The 16959-nt window shown below is 33.7% G+C and overlaps 1 protein-coding gene across 2 annotated transcripts in view; it reads right to left on the reverse strand.

Moving 5' to 3' along the window:
• Positions 1–16959, reverse strand: part of ZPBP (zona pellucida binding protein) — a 121750-nt gene that overhangs the window by 17746 nt on the left and 87045 nt on the right. The gene's annotated exons all lie outside the window — the stretch shown is intronic.

Here is a 16959-nt window from a genome sequence, read left to right on the forward strand (position 1 = left end):
CTGGAAACAACCCAAATGTCCATCATCAGGTGAATGGATAAACAGAATGTGGTATATCCATACAACGGGACACTACCCAGCAATAAACAACAAACTATTAATACATGCAATAACACTGGTGAATCTCAAAACCATTCTGCTGAGTGAAAGTATTCAAACATTATATACTGCATGACTCCACTTACGGAAAGTTATAAAAATGCAGGCTAATATATAGTGACACAAAGCATATTAAGTATTTGGGAAAGGATGTGGAAGTACTATCAATCATAACATGGCATAAGCAAAATACAGTATTGTAGCAAAGATCCTTTTCTTGATTGTGGTGGTAGTTTCATGAATATACGCATGTCCAAGTCATTAAACTGTATAATTTCAAAATGAGAAGTTAATCCTAAGTCAATGTTGAGCCCAAACAAAGCAAATTACAGAAGTTAAAGAAGACAATGTGTATTCACGCAAACCAATGCTATCTGTCATTATTGATTACCATAATAAAAAAGTTAGAAGACAAACATCCTGAATTGGAATAAAAAATAACCAAATTCTGATAACAGATATATCTGAGCATAAAGGAAAGACAATGGACTGTGAAAACCTAATTTATAGGAGGTTTCAGCTGTTTTGTATTTAAATTGCTTTAAATCTTAGAATATGAAGTGCCAATATAAATTGAATAGATGACATATTTGTTTATTCACTGGAATGATATATGTGCATAGTTGTTTACAGTATCATTCTCTATATTTCTAGATGTTTGAAATATACCATTATAAAAAAGAGATTCATTTCCAAATAGCCATAATAATTCTCTGCCCTACACACACCTTTCCCCCCAAAGCAAAACCAAACAAAAATAAACATGTGGGTACAGATAGCTTCAAAAAGAATTAAACACCTGAGGAGAAAATCATATAAATTTTACGCAAACTATTTAGAAAAAACAAGAAGAGGGAATGATTGCGATTCATTTTTTAAATAGCAGCACCCTAATACTAAAATTTTATAAATATTCTCAAAACTACAGATTGAAGTCCCTCAGGAATAGATATAAAAATCCATAACTGTTAGCACATAAAATCTGGTGATATATAGAAATTATAAATGATGATCACGTGTAGTTTATATTCCATTAACTTATACAAGGTCAGTTCAACATCTGTGTATCCATCAATGCATCATAAAATATAACAGATAAAAATACATGATTATGTCAATAGTGTGTAAAAAAATGACAAAATTCAATCTCATTCACAGTCAAAGAATAAAAATAAACAAGGAATAGAAGACAATCTCCTTCATCAATCAATGGTACCTCTGAAAAGCCTCCAACTAGTGTCACACCTAATGGGAAAGCCTGTGGATTGTGACAAGGGATAGAGGAAAAAGATGCCAACTCTCACCACTCTGTTGAGCCCTTTTCTGAACATGTGGGCAATAATAACAAAGGAGATGGGAACTAATAAAAAAAGTGAGACTGCCCTTATTCCTATGTGACATGATTAGGTATAAAAAAAAAAATCCCCAAAATTAAAAAAACAAAACAAAACACAAAACTCAGCACAGTAACTGTGTTTAGCAAGACCACATTAGACAAAGTTAATATTTCTAGAAGAATATAGGAAAAATGCTTTATGAATCTGGTATAAACAGAAATTTCCTAGATAAACACAGTATCTTTGGGCCATTAAGAAAAAAATTGAGAAACTTAGTTTTATCAAAATTATAACTTCTCATATTTGAAAGATACCATTCAGAAAGTTGACAGAGAATACACACAGACTTATTTCCACAAAATATAAATAAATCTTTGTAAGTCTATGTTTAGAAGAAAAATAACCTGATAAAAAGGGAAGAGGAAAATATCTGAACAATTCACAAAAGAATATGTATGAGAGCTCACAGAGAACATAAGATGATACTTGGTATCACCTATTGTATGGTAACGTAAATTGTACTGCAAATGAGATAGCACTGTACTCTGAGACGGATAAAACCTAAAAACATGGACAGTATCAAGATTGTAAGAATGTACAGCAAGTGGAAATCTCATACATTGCTGAGATCATCCATGGATGAAAGCCGTCCAACCAAAACTCTATAAACATGGGCGTTTCTTAACAGTTCACACATACCTTACCATGTTACCCTACACCTTAACTCTCATGTAATTTTACCCAAGAGAAAACAATATATAACTCCACACAAAAACTCACAAAGAAATGTTCATGCATGCTTATTCACAATAGCCAAAACTAGAAACAACCGAAATGCCTATGACGAGTTGAATGGATAAACAGTTATACTTACTAAGTAGTTGTGAGTGATTATGAAGCGGTGAAAGAGAACAATTTGGGGAAAAGAAATTTATGTATCTTTATAGTGGTATTGGTTAAATCAATGAGTAGATATGTCAGAACTCACTGAACTGTGCAATTAAAATATTTACGCTAAAATTAAAATGTGTGCATTTATGACACCTTAATAAAGTTGATTAAAAAATATTTTCCCGAGGTGCCCAGGTGGCTCAGTTAAGTGTCCAACTCTTGATCTGAGCTCAGGCCATGACCTCAGGTCATGAGACTGCATCCTCCATCACACCCTATGCTGGGCCTGGAGCCTGTTTGAGATCCTTTCTCCCTCTTCCCTCCCACCCACTCATTGCATTCTCTCTCTCAAAATAAATACATATATTCCCCACAAATAAAGCTCCTAGCCCAAACAGTTTCATTGGTAAATTCTGTGAAATACTTGAGGAAAAAAAGATTAATATGCATACTAATAGTATTTTTCCTTTTTATCTATAGATTAATAGTATTTTCCTTTATATATATACATACACACACATACATACACATGAACATATGTATCATATATACACATATATAAATATATATGTATCATATATACACACATATATACATTATATATGTATCTCATATATATGATTTTTCAGAATACAAAGTAAGAAAGAACACTGCCAATTTGTTTTTAGTGGCTGGCCTATTCATGATTGCTAAAACTGAGAAAGAAATTATAATAAAATGCATAATATAATATACAATTCCTTAAAATAATAGCACATTAAATTCAACAACATGTAATGATGGAGTGGAGTTTGTCCAAGGAATGTAAAATTCAAATACATACTTTTAAAGATTAAATAAACTTTGTTGTTTTAATAAATGTGGAAAAACAGCTGACAAAATCCAACTCTCATCCATAATAAAACAGCTCAAAAACTAATAATAAATAGGAATTTCTTAATCTGATAAAGAACATGTAAAAACCAAACACTACAGTTAGCATTAAACTTCAAGGTGAATACTGTATATCTTCTTCCTAAGATTAGAAACAAGATAAGCATATTTCTTTTCATAATTTATATTAAATATTTACTCAAGGCCCCTGCAACAAGAAACTAGAAATAGGGGGTACAAATATTGACAGGAATAAGTAATACTTTATTTGCTAACCCATATGATTGTTTACATAGCAGATCAGAGGGGTCCACAAACTATTTGCTATAACTAAGTTTAGTAGATCAAAGGAAGTAAATCCTACATATAAAATAAATTTGTATTTTTTTTAACAATCAGCAATTGAAAACAATTTTAAAAACCAATTTAAAATAGAGTAAAAATATGTAAGGCATTCTCATAAAAAATGACAAAATACTGATGAGAAATTTAAGAAGCCCTAGAGAAACAGAGATACCTCCACACTGGTTTCTATAATAGCCATAGTAATTTACATTTCCACCAAGGGTATGCAAGAGTCTATTTTTCACATCCTCCCCAACACTTATCTCTTCACTTCTTGTCTTATTGATAACAATATGATGATATCTCATTGTGGTTTTGATTTTCATTTCCCTGGTGATTAGTGATTTTGCGTACCTTTCTATATACCTGTGGGCCATTGGCATGTCTTCTGGAGAAATGTCTATTCTGGTCATTTGCCTGTTTTTTAATTGGATTACTTATTTTATGCTATTGAGGTGTAGGAGATTCCTTACATATTTTGGGGATTAAGTCCATATGAGATACATGGTTTGTAAATATTTAGTCAAAATATGGAAATAACCTAAATGCCTATCCATGAATAAATGAATAAAGAAAGTGTGATTTATATATACAATGGAATATTATTCAGCCTTAAGAAAGAAGGAAATTCTACCATTTGTGTCAACATGGCTGAACCTGGAGGACATTATGCTAAGTGAAATAAAGCAAACACAGCAAGACAAATACTGCGTGATTTCACTTACATGCACAATCTAAAACAGTCAAACTCAAAGGAGCCAATGGTAGAAAGGTGGTTGCCAGGGGCTGATAAGAGGGAGAAATGAGGAGATATTATAGTTTCAGTTACACAGGATGAATTAATTTCTAGAGATCAAGATATAGCAATGTAGCTATAATACATAATACTGTATACTTGAAATTTACTTAAGGGGTAGATAGTAAGCGATCTCACCACACACATGAATGGTACCTATGTGAGATAATGGGAGGTGATGGATATGTTAATTAGCTTGTGGCAATTATTTCACAATGTATACATATATCAAAATATCAAGCTGTATATCCTATATACAATTTTATCAATTGTAACACGATAAAGATGAAAAAATAAAACAGCTCATGAATACAAAGCCACATTCTCTCCAAGTCATCATTCTATCAGGCTTACTGAAAACAGAAATTGGCCACGCTGATTCTGAAATGTATATGGAAATACAAAGAACTTTTCCAAAGGTGGCAAACACCATATATCCCATCTGAAACATTCTCAGATTGCAACCTCATTGAGCAGTAGTCTGTGTCACCTCCCTTTGAACTTGAGTAGACCTTTGTGAGTATGGCAAAAGTGACACAAGGTGACTCCTGAGGCTGGTCATAAAACACATAACATTCCACTGTCTTCTTAGGACATAAGCTTTTAAATTCCATTGCCATACTATATTGTAATAGTCCACAGTGCTGATGCTGGGCTGGTTTTAGTGCATATTACCATGAGTCAGTATGCAAATCCTCATGAATGAGAGGCATATGGCCAGAGTCAAGACAAAATTATTGCAATAGCAGGGAATAATCAGCCTAGACTGAACTCTGGTTCAGCCTAATAAACCTTAAAAGCAAGATCAGAAATGCTTAGACTGTTGCCAAACAACTTATCTGTGTGTGCCAGGACAAAATACACACACACACACACACACACACACACACACACGCCAGGACAAAATTCACACACACACACACACACACACACACACACACACATACACACACAAAATAGAGAAATACAGAAATATTCAATAAGCAACAAGACACACATAATGTCTGGCGTTCAGTGAAAAATCAACTATATGAGAGGCAAGAAAGTATGACTAATAATAAAAAGAAAAATAAATTGCCATCTCCTCTGAATAATCAGTGAGGACTAGCAGAAAACAACATTAAAATAATTAATGTAACAGTATTCCAGTAAGTTCAAATCTTAATATATGGAAGATATAAAAAGCGTTTTTTGGAGGTCAAAACTAAGATGTGTGAGATGAAAAAGTAGACGGGGTAAGATTAATGGTCTATGAAACACTGCCAGAGACAGTTGACTTTATTAAAGGTGATACCCTGATGGGACTGATCTACTCAGTTAAAAGGCCTAGGAGCAGAACTGAGGCTCCCCTTCCAGCAGGCCCACCCTATGGACTTTGAAATTGTTTAGCTAGCTATCAAAATCACATAAGCCAATTTCTTACAATAAATCTCTAAATATATAGTATATATTTTACTGATTCTATTTCTCTGATGGAACCTTGACTGATAAAACCTATTAACACTAACAAAAAGAAATCTTTATTACTTAATTGGCAATGTTAACATTAAGCAAACTACTAGTCAGAGGAAGACCATTATAAGGATTATTTTATAATGATAAGGGTGTTAACATAAACATGAGGATATAATACCCTTAACCATTTATGCACAAAATGGCAGAACTTCAAGTGAAAAAAAAAAAAAACCTGAAAGGAATATAAAAAGAAATACATAATTCATTCACTTTCATAAGAAAGGTAAATACCCTTCTTGAAATTATTAATATAATAGACAGAAAGTCAGTAAGGATATAGGAAATTTAAATAACATTAACAACCAACCAAACAAACAAAAAACAGAGAAAGTTACAACATGCAAATAAGAACCAAAAGAAAGTTGGGGTGGATACCTAATTATCAGACGAAATGGACTTTCAGACAAAAACTGTTACAAAATAAAAGGATGAGACATTACATATTGATGAAGGACAATTCAGTTCATCAACAAGACAGAGCAATTATAAACATATATGCATTGCACCTAACAACAGAGTCCCAAAATATATACAGCAAAATAATAGAATTGAAAGGAAAAAGAGTTATTCAAAATAATGACTTGAAAACCCCACTTTTAACAGTAACAACCAAACAAAAGATCAATACAGGGCTTGAACAAAACTATAAACCAACAGGACCTAAGAGACATACACAGAAGCCTGCACTAGAATAGCTAGATAAACATTTTTATCAAAGGCACATGACACATTCTCCAGGACAGACCATAAGTTGGGCGACAAAAAAAGAAGTCAATACATTTTAAAAGATTGAAATCACTGAAGTATCTTTTCTAATCCCAAGAGAGTAAAGCTAGAAATGAATAAAGAATGAACAGTGGAAAATTCACAGATATTTGGAAATCAAACAATATATTCTTAAACAATCAATGTATTGATTAACAAACACAAAGGAAATAAATACTATGAGAGAAATAAAATTAAAAATACAATATACCAAAACTTATGGGATGCAGGAAAATATGTACTAAGAGTTTCATTTATACCCCCCAACACATACAACAAAAAAGAAGGAAGATCTCAAATTAATAAACAAGCTTAAGGTATTAGGAAAAGTGGAACAAACTGAGCACAAAGCAAACAGAATGAAGGAAATAATAAAGCTTAAAGGTGAGTATAATACATATATATATACTACATATAATATATACAATATGGAAAAATCAACAAAACCCAAAGTTGGTTCTTTTGAAAAGATCCACAAAATTGACAACTTCATGCAGACTAAGACTAAGTGAGAAAAGACTCAAGACACTAAAATCACAATACTAGTGAATGTAGGAACATTACTACTGATTTTACATATTACATAAATTATATATGAATAACTATACACCAACAAACTGAATAACCTAGATGAAATGGGAAAATTTCTAGAAACACATGCTCCACTAAAAATGACACATAAAGAAATAAAAAATCTGAATAGATCTATAACTGAATATATAACTGGTAATATATTGGATCAATAACCAAAAACCTGCCCATAAGGAATAGCCCAGGATTACACAGCTTCCCTGGTGAAATCTACTAAAGTTTACAAGAAGTAACACCTATTCTTTTTTCAAACTCATCCAGAAGTTTGCAGATGAAGGAAAACCCCCAGAGACTACCATTACCCTGATATCAAAATCAGACAGCACAAGAAAAATACAGTCCAATATCCCTTATGAGTATAGATGTAAAAATACTCAACGAAATACAAGGAACTAAATGCAGCAACATATAAAGGATTATACACTATGAACAAGTGCGTTTTATTCCCAGAATGCAAGAATGATTCAACGTATGAAAATTTGATCAGTGGTATACACCAAATTAACAGAATAAAGGGAGAAAAAACCCCAACATATGCTCTTCTCAGCAGATACAGAAAAAACATCTTCCCAATGTCAACACTCATTCATGACAAAAATAATCAACTATGAATGGAAGAAAAGTTCCTAAACATGTTGAAAGCCATACATGAAAGACGCACAGCTAACATCATATTCAGCTATGAAAGATTGAAGCTTCATCCCCAAGATCAAAATCAACACAGATGTCTACATTTGCCATTCATACTCAACATATTGGAAGTTCTAGACACAGTAACCTGGTAGGAAAAAGAAAAAAAAAAAAAGGAATCTAACTGAAAGTGAAAAATAAAATTATTTCTGTACATAGATCTGATCTTATGACTCTTAAAATAACCCCTATGAGTCCAATAAACAAATTTAGCAAAGTTGCACCATATTAAGTCGATACACTCATTTCTAAAATCAACAATGAGCAATTCAAGAGGAAATTTTAAAAAGCATTTACAATATCATCAAAAAGAATAAAATGTTCAGAAACAAATTTAAGCAAGGTAAAAGATCTGTACAATGACAACTACACAACACTGCTGAAAGAAATTAAAGAAAACAAAAACTATTGGAAAGATCTGTATTATTGGATTAGATGACTTAATATCATTAAGGTTAATATTCTAATACTACTCAAATTAATCTATAGATTCAATGCAATCCCTATCAAATAAAACCCCAATTGTGTCAGGTTTTTGTTTTTTTTTTTTTTTCAGAACAAAACCAAACATCATCCTAAAATCCATACAGAAACTCAAGTATCTACAAGTAACTAGAAAATCTTGAAAAAGAAAGGGGAAATTGGAGGAATCCCATTTCCTGATTTCAAAACTTATTACAAAGCTGGAGTGTCTGGATGGCTCATTTGGTTAAGTGTCTGACTCCTGATTTATGTTTGGGTCATGATCTCAAGAGTCCTAGGACAGAGCCCCGTGTTGGGTTCAACACGGGGCTCTGTACTGGGTGTGGAGCCTGCTTGGTATTCTCTCCCATAGCCCCTCTCCCTGCTTGATCTCTCTTTAAAAAAAAAAAAAAAAAAAAAAAGAACAAATTAAAAAAATACCTTATCACCAAGCTATAGCTACCAAAACAGTGTGGCATAAACATGGGCACAAAGACCAATGGAAAAGAAGAGCAATCCCAGAAACAAACCCTCCCATACATGGTAAACTGATGTTTAACAAGAAAGCCAAGTTCATTCCATGGGTAAAGTATAGTCTTTTTAACAAACGATTCTGGGAAACTGAATACCCATATGCAAGTGAGTAACACCTGGACCCTCACCTTACATCATCTACGAAAGTCAATTTCCAGAAGCCCTACCACGATACACCACTCCCCTGGAGATTAGGTTTCAGCCTATGAATTTTGGGGGGATACAAATATTGTCTACATCAATAAGTTTGGTGAAAGGTATCCCAAAAAGCTTTGTACATTTTTCTAACTTTCCTGAAGCCTACTATTATAGCAAAACAAAAAGTTCTAAAACTATCAAGCACCTAGATATAAAAAGAAGCAAAATATTTGTAAGACCACTGAGAACAATTACAATGGGGAGACATTCACTAAAGATGTAAAGGAAGATTTTTAAATGAAGATTCATAAACATACCCATAAGCACACATGTATGCACACACACACATTAATTAACTGGAAGATGCAGTATCGGTAGGGTGGCCATTATCCCCAAATAGATTTATAGATTCAGTGCAGTCATGATCAAAATCCAATAGCCATTTTTGTAGAACTTGACAAACTGACTGAAAAATTTAAATGGAGGCGCAATGGCCTCATGATGCAAAAGGACCTGCCTTATCAGAGATCAAAACTCATGAAGTTATACTAATTGGTGAAGAGATCGGTAAGTATTATAACAAAACAAGAAGTGCTCAGAAACATATCTACCTATACAAATACAAGTGAGCACAGAGCAAAGCATGAACTTCTCAATGAATGGGCCTGTGAAATTGGGCATTCTGTGAAATGAAATCAGATTGCTTTACATAATACAGTACTACTTTACATAATACAAAACAATCCAACTGAGAGATGCTATACCACCCACTTATGCTTAAACATAAGAGTCACACTTCATTCCTCTCAACTTCTTCAAGCTTTTACAATCCATGCATAATTTTTTTTCTTGTGCCTCTTAAACACAATAAACCTATCGCATTCTCTATGGCCATGGCCAATAGTACCTTATTAAGCAGGCCATGCTAAGTCTGGCCTTTGTATGTGTCTTCTCTCTGCAGGAAAACTCAGTTCACAGATCTCTGCATGATCTGCTTCTTATCACACGGGGCTGAACTCAAGAGTCACTTTTTGAGTGAAGCCTTCCCTGAAGTCCAATTAATGTAGACATTCAGTCCTCTGTCCAAACCCTACTTACTCTCCCTGATGGTCAGTCTCATTTGAACCCACAGCCTAGTGCATTTCCCTCCCTTCTCCTAGAACTGACAGGAGGTCCCTTCACACAGGTCCCTTCCCTTTGCGTCTGGCCAGAGAGGCTCCATTAGAGGACTGCAGTGCAGGGCATGTGTTCCCCTCTTGCTAGCTGTGGGTTCTCTGTAGTGACTGCCTCATCATATGCCCATAGCCTGCACCAGGCAGTCCATCTCTCCAGCACCAGCCCTTATAAGTTTCTGCACCTTCCTTCCTCCTCTTTATCCTTCAAAACTAGGGATGGAAAATGTTTCAAGCTGTTGTAGTCCTAGATGCCTCAACATACCTTACTGCCCCCCTTCACTCTGCCCAAACCTCTAACAATGGCACTTTCATTAAATGTTATTCAAAATACTAGTGAGTAGGCATCTGTTTTCTGTTTGGACCCAACTGATAAACTACAGTATATCACATCACCTTGTTGAATGTTTTTCACTGGGCCTATCACCACATGTGATGATTTTATTCACTTCTCTCTTTATGAGTTGTTTGACCTGATGAATTTAAACATCAAGGAAGTAACTTTTTAGGTCATTCATCAATGTATCCCTAGGGCCTTACACTTAGTAATAATAAGTACCATATACATATTACGAGATTCTAACACATCTCTGGTTGGATAAGGCATAAAATGATGCCATTATTGTAATAAAGGTATTTATGAGTTGCTGAAAGCTAAGTAGGAATTGGCTCATTGAAGGTACAGCAAGTTATGCTCTGAAGCCAGGGTTTTATTACCACAGGTTTGGAAGTGAAGAAATGAAGGGATTGCATGTGGAATTTAGAAGTACAAGTGAGAGTAATGTGAGGTGTGGACTGAAGAGACGAGGGATGGCAGTTAGGAGGAGAAGATGATTGTCTCAGGCACACACAGAAAATGGAATTCAAAGTAGATAATTATAATAGGAATAGAGACAGAGAAATAAATTCGGGAGAAAGACACAAAAGAGAATTTAACTGTGGTGGGGGGCAGTGAGGGAAAAAGAAAGGAAGGAAAAGGGAAGAAAACCTCGTGGAATGTTGTTTGGTTCAGGAGCCTTGAGTGGGAGGGTGTGAGCCCCCGGAGCATGCAGTGACGTGAGTAACACAGGCCTTGCTTTACTTGGCCCTTAGGGTCTGCTTTTTACTCTTTGGGAAGTGATGCTCCGAGTCCAATAAAAGAAGTTCCAACAAGTCTGTAATTATACCTTTATTGTTGGAGAGGTTAAAATAGGGTAAAAACTTTAATCTGAAATAAAATAACATACCAAAAAATATCCAAGTCAAAATGCTCACTTTCTAAAAGTAGTGCTCACATTTCTGTAAATTTGCATAAGGAATCACTGAAAATATATAAGTTGATTAAGTGTAATTATAAATCATCTTTAACATAGTAGTAAAAACAAAAAATAATCTAAAGGTCAACATAAACAAAATGCTAAAACAATTTTATTGTTAGCTGTTTCAAATAAATAAAACTAGTACAAAGACAGCAGAGTAATACAGAACTATAACTTAATAGAAAATAATTCATAATAATTTCATTATTCCCACTGAACCATCATTAATAGCTCTATTAAAATTATAAATTTATGAAGACAAAGATCAAGTGACACTACACAGAAATCATAAGTTTGAATCATTAGAGAAAAAAACTCCTTGCAATTTTAATTTTTTTTCTTCACAGCGCCTTTAACAATGGTGTTCAAGCTGAGGGAAAAATTTAATATTGTCACATTTTATAATGAAATATAACCCATGGAGAGAAAAAAAACAAGATATAAATGTACAATATGACAAATATTTGCATAGAAACCAATCTAGAAACAGTGTAGGCTGTAACACAGAAAACTGGCATCTTCCCCAAATTCCTCCTGTGCTCCCACGAATCACACTCCTTTCCATCTCTCCAGAAGTCAACACTCCTCTGCTGTGTCTCATGAATGAATCTCTGTAACAGTGGTTAGCTATGCCTCAGTTGTAGATTCTGTGGTGGTTAGCTTCCTTCCCAGGAGCTGCGTTTATAAAATGTATGCGAATGCTTGTGATCCCCACTCATTGACTGCCACTCTCGTGAAGCATTCCACTGTATGAACAGATCACTGTTTCTTCATATGCTTTACCATTAATGGACATTTGGGCTGCCTCTGGTTTGGGGCTATTACGAAATATACAAAGATGAGCTTTCCCTAAGAGCTGAATGCCAGTCACGCAGTGGGTGTACTGCGCATTTATTGCACTGCCAAGCTGTGTTCCAAAGTGGCAGGATCTCCATTCAGGCAGGCAGGGCGTAGCGGCTCCCCAGGGGCACTGTACCCTTTTCAACACCTAGTTGGTCACAACTACTTACTTTCTGCCAATTTCACAGCTGTGGCAGTAGGATCTCATTCTGTTCTTAGTTCATATTTCTCTAGTTACATAAAGTTTGAACCTATTTTCACATATCCATTGATCATCTGGAATTAATCTTTTGTGAAGTAAACTTGTTAAATTTCTTTTCCTATTTAAAAAAATTTTTTTTAAATTTTTTTTTACAGGTTCTTTATTTATATGCTCTGGGTACTAGTCTTTTGTTGGTTATGTCCACTACAAATAAATTTTCTCATTCTGTGGATTATCTTTTATCTCTCTGCACTGTCTTGATAAACAGAAATACTTAATTTAGTAGAAAAATTATCACTTATTAAAATTAGTGATTTAAAAAAAATAAAATAAATAAAAAAATAAAATTAGTGATTTTTTGTGTTTTTCAGAAATTGTTTTTCTGATCCTAAAGACATGATGATATTTTCCTATATTATATTCTAAAATATTTACAGTTTTTCTTTATGTATTATGTCTATAACACCTCTGGAAGTGATTTTTGACTGGTTCCAATTTCACTGTTGTTCTATATGGCTTGGCATTCCAGTTTTACTTCTCTGACAATTTTTGGTTTTTGTATTTAAAACATGTTATTTATTAAGCATTCACAAATTTAGCAATATTATATTATTTTATCATCTTTGGTAGATTTATCCTTTTATCATACTGTAACGCCCTCTGTGTATACAGTGAGATTTCTTGCCTTCAACTGTTTTCTCAATATCAGTTTTTTCTTTTTAATCATTATTTTTCTTGGTTTTTGGATTTAAAATTAAAACAAAGGTTGAGGGTTTGCATGTCTAAGCAGAATAAATTTCAGAGTCTAAGAGCGCTTTTAGAAGCAACTATATCTATTAAACAATTCACTTTCACTGCATAATTAAAGTACATAAGGACTTTATTACTAAAATCACTTAACAAAATCATCTCAAGATGTTTAAATACTCTAACCTGTAACCTAGTTATTTCTGACCACTCACATAGACACTATACCACTATCAAAGATCTCCTTGCTTGAGTCTTCCTGGGATTCCCAAAATTTGAATGTACAACAGCAAATCTTATGTATAAAGAAAGCAACAGAAATTAACAACATTGCATAAACTATTACTAAACTACACAATCAATCCTTAGAAGTCCGTGAAAAATAATGTTTCACTAGTAGAAGGGAAGTTTTATTATGTAGGTACTGCCTTACCAATGTTACTACTATTAAAGCACTTTCCTGAGGTATTACCAGACCAACACTAACAGGAAAGCACTTTACCAGCTGTTGCCATGCCCACACGAACACTCAGGAATCTCTAACCTCCACATGTATTAGAGTCACCTAGAAAACTTGTTACAGATGTAGATGTCTGCTTCCCATACATTGATTTATTTTGACAAAAATCTTTGGGTATTTTTATTATATTATTATATTATATTATATTAGTCTATTATATTAGACTTTTAAAACTACTGCAATAATTTAAAGAGGAAGAAAAAGAAGGTGAAGTGTGATTATTATGTCAAAAATGTTATTTAACATACAGGTGTTCTTTTTTTGTTTATTTTTGAGGTGATAAGAATAAAATAAACATAAAAAACAAGATATACAGGGTTATATAGAAATAACAGAAACTACAGAAATTACCAGGAAATATTTCAGAATCTTATGTTTTAAAAAAAAAATCAGAAAACAGTATAATACTCTAGCTGGTCTTTGGTTTTGTATTATGCTTAGGATACAATTAATGAAATTAAGAGACGTCTATGATTCACAATTTAATTAGAATCTTCTCTTTCAGGGCCAAAATGATTGACAAAATCATGCATATAATAAGCAATGCTAAATGTGAAATTAAAGAAGTATTTCACAGTGAAAATTAATTTAAAACGTTACAAAAATTAGAAAAATTCTACACAGGTAGAAATGTTAAGGCTCTACTAGTTTATAAGCAAGTAATCTTTATCTGTCATGGACAAGTAAAATTACATGAGTGAAATAAGACATCCAAAAGAAAAGACAACACCACTACTCACTTCACCTACTGCTGAAAAAGTAAATAACCTTCTCTCACATAATGAACATTCCTGTCCTGACCAATCTCCTTTGTTAAACATAAACTCATGGTGTTTTCATTTTGAAAGTAAGTGGCTTTACAAAGTACCTCCTAGGTTTTATTTGCTCCTTCTAGTAGTCCATTTATACGCAAATGAAGTTCATTTAATACGTTAATTTTGTCCTGTAACTAGTGGCAAATATTTTATACTGCCTTCCAATTCAAAGAATGATTTAAATGTCTTTTTGGGTAGTAAAAGTTCTCTAAAAATTGAGTGATGGCCTCCTGTAAGATAGACAAAAACCACTGTGTAAGATAGACAAAAACCACTGTATATGATGGTCACATTAGACTTAACTGATTTCTGCTCAAAAAGCAAGCTCAGTCTCACTTCATTCATCTAACAGACAATAACACAAAGAAGATTCTAAATTAAAAATTTACCATATGATGGCGTGAGATGAAATTTAGCAAATCTCTAGTTAATAAGTATATTGAGCAACGATAATTATCCCATAAAATTAAAAAAATAAATTTATTTCTGTCCTCTACTCAAAAGATGTGGCTCCTGCTGCCACATTAAAGTTGAGCTATTCCACTTTGCTCTCTAAACCCCACTAAGCCCGCAGCTCTTCTCTACTCCTCCTCTAGCCCAAATTATGCAAAACTCTCCCAGAAACCTGACACTCCTTCAGGCCCTACCCTGGAAAGTAAATGCTACCCCTGCACCTTCAAAGACAACCTCAAGTCCAACATCGTTTCAAAGCAATATCTCAACCACATTCCTGTGACCCAGGCCATCTGTAACTCAGTTTCCTTAATATTATCTCCTTTTCACGCTCTTCCCTGCAGATTAGCAGACCTCTTGTTCCTTAACTGTTCCAAGGATGAATCTCTCCTGTCTCTAAACAGACAGAGGTGGGCAGAGACCATGTTTCTGGGAGAACAAAATAGTAGGCAGAAAATATTTTTGAGACTTGTAAGTTTCATTACATACTCCCCCATGGGCTCTGTCGTCAGGAGTAAAATAACTGATGAATAACTTCATCAAACAGTACAGTGCATAACAAACCGAACGTTACAATTACATGGTAAAACAAGAAAATCTGGTAACTGTATTATTCTCCACAATTTTATAAATGCACAAAAATTTTAGTAATGAAATTTCTGTGCTTCTCAGAGAATCCTATTATTTTGTTTGAAAGAGCTATGCTTAACTATTTCGAAACTTTTGGAATTAATGAGATACAAACATTAAACTTTTTAGTTTATCTTAGGTTTTTATTAAGTGAAAATATAAATTCATTTAATAGACAGTTAAACTACCAGGTTCTGGTTCACTGTTTGGTTTTCCAGGCTTTCTTCATCATTATCTGTGCTCTGAAGTGATATACATAATTACAGACCATGAAAATAGTTAAAATTGGCATATGTGTTTTGTTTGTTACATCTGTGTCATATTTCCTAAGATAAGTTTTCAAGTACATTTTTGTCAAATTTCATATCCTTTAACAAAAACTAACCAGAGAAAAAAACTAAAATACTGACAGAACTGAAGGAAAAAATAACACCAAAGTGAAATCTAGCCAATTAAATAAAGCAAAGCAAGAATATTTAGTGCTCTATTATATGAAAAGTATTTTGATCTAACTTAAGATTGTAGAAGGAGAGGGGAAAGGAACCATCAGAGAAGACTGAATGACAATGGTACTAATTTATTGACGTTGATATTAGAAAGCCTTTAAAACAAGATTTAGAAGGGGCGCAGGTTGGGGGATGGGGCAGCCAGGTGATGGGTATTAAGGAGGGCACATGTGGTGATGAGCACTGGCTGCTATGCGCAACTAATGAATCAATGAACACTACAAACTGAACACAATAAAATAAAATAAAACTGAAGATTATCTGCCTCATTCAACTTTTGAAAACAGAAATTCAAAGACACTGAATCCATGAATTAACTCATCCTAAACAGCCTCTGTAGAACTCTGTTAACAGAAAAGACAGATGAAAGCCAGAGAGTGCTCACACTCCTTAGAGCTAGGATCAAAAGTCAGAAAAAACAATCAGTAATAGAACAATTCCTGTGCTTAATTTACAAAAAGGTAAAAATATATCTCCTCTAGACTATACAAATGTAAACTCGTCAATGACTGACTCTAAACAATAACATCACTAGGCTCCTCCTAGGGTAAGTAGCTCTAAGTGACACACCTATTCTTTGAACTTCCTCCCAGACAACTGCCTAATGCTATCATCCCTTTACCATAATGTTATTAAAAAGGCTGAAATCAAGCCAGCTTTTTTCCTTTTAGATCTTCAAATTCACATAGCCTTTTCAAACACTGCTTCAAATAGGCTAGAGATATATCTAAATGACAGTA

Source organism: Mustela nivalis, assembly GCF_964662115.1.
Source record: "Mustela nivalis genome assembly, chromosome: 12".
In the NCBI taxonomy this organism is placed as follows: domain Eukaryota; kingdom Metazoa; phylum Chordata; class Mammalia; order Carnivora; family Mustelidae; genus Mustela; species Mustela nivalis.